Source organism: Chrysochloris asiatica, unplaced genomic scaffold, assembly GCF_000296735.1.
Source record: "Chrysochloris asiatica unplaced genomic scaffold, ChrAsi1.0 scaffold00063, whole genome shotgun sequence".
Lineage (NCBI taxonomy): Eukaryota > Metazoa > Chordata > Mammalia > Afrosoricida > Chrysochloridae > Chrysochloris > Chrysochloris asiatica.
This window is the reverse complement of record NW_006408581.1, coordinates 1,929,903-1,930,562: the sequence shown is the minus strand read 5'-3', so window position 1 is coordinate 1,930,562 and position 660 is coordinate 1,929,903.

Here is a 660-nt window from a genome sequence, read left to right as displayed (position 1 = left end):
CCTGAGGAGGGCTCAAAGACTGGATTTTCGTCCATGTTATCCTTGTGCCTCAACTTCTCAGTGCTGATTACATATGCTGCGGCCGCCAGCAAGATCATGTATAATTCACTTTTTTATAGCAGACATTTAATTTAGTCTTTAATTTTGGTAAATTAAAAGAAACTAATAAAGTATTAAGCTTTTATATACAATATTAAGTTCTATATGTTTTTAAGGCATAAAGACAATCTATATCAGGATGTTGTTGTTGCTGTTAAGTGCTGCAGAGTCAGTTCTGTGACTCTGTATAGGATTTCTAAGGAGTGGCTTGTGACTTCGAACCACTGGCTTTGCAGTTTAAACTGACCTTGTGGTCCAGTGCATTATGTCACAGCGCTACACCAGGACTCCTTTATGAGGATTGTTGTTGTTGTTAAGTGCTGTTGAGTAGTTTCCCACTCATTGACACCCTATACAGGGTTTCAAAGCACTGCTGGTGGATTTTAACCATCTACCTTGTAGCTCAAACAGACCTTGCATTCCAGCAGTGCATTACCCTGCAGTGCCACACCAGGACTCCCTGTATGGAGATAGATGTAGACAATTTGATATATAAAAACTCAATATCAAACACTACTAATTTCTTGTTAACATAATTATAGCTTGTAAATTTTATTAATT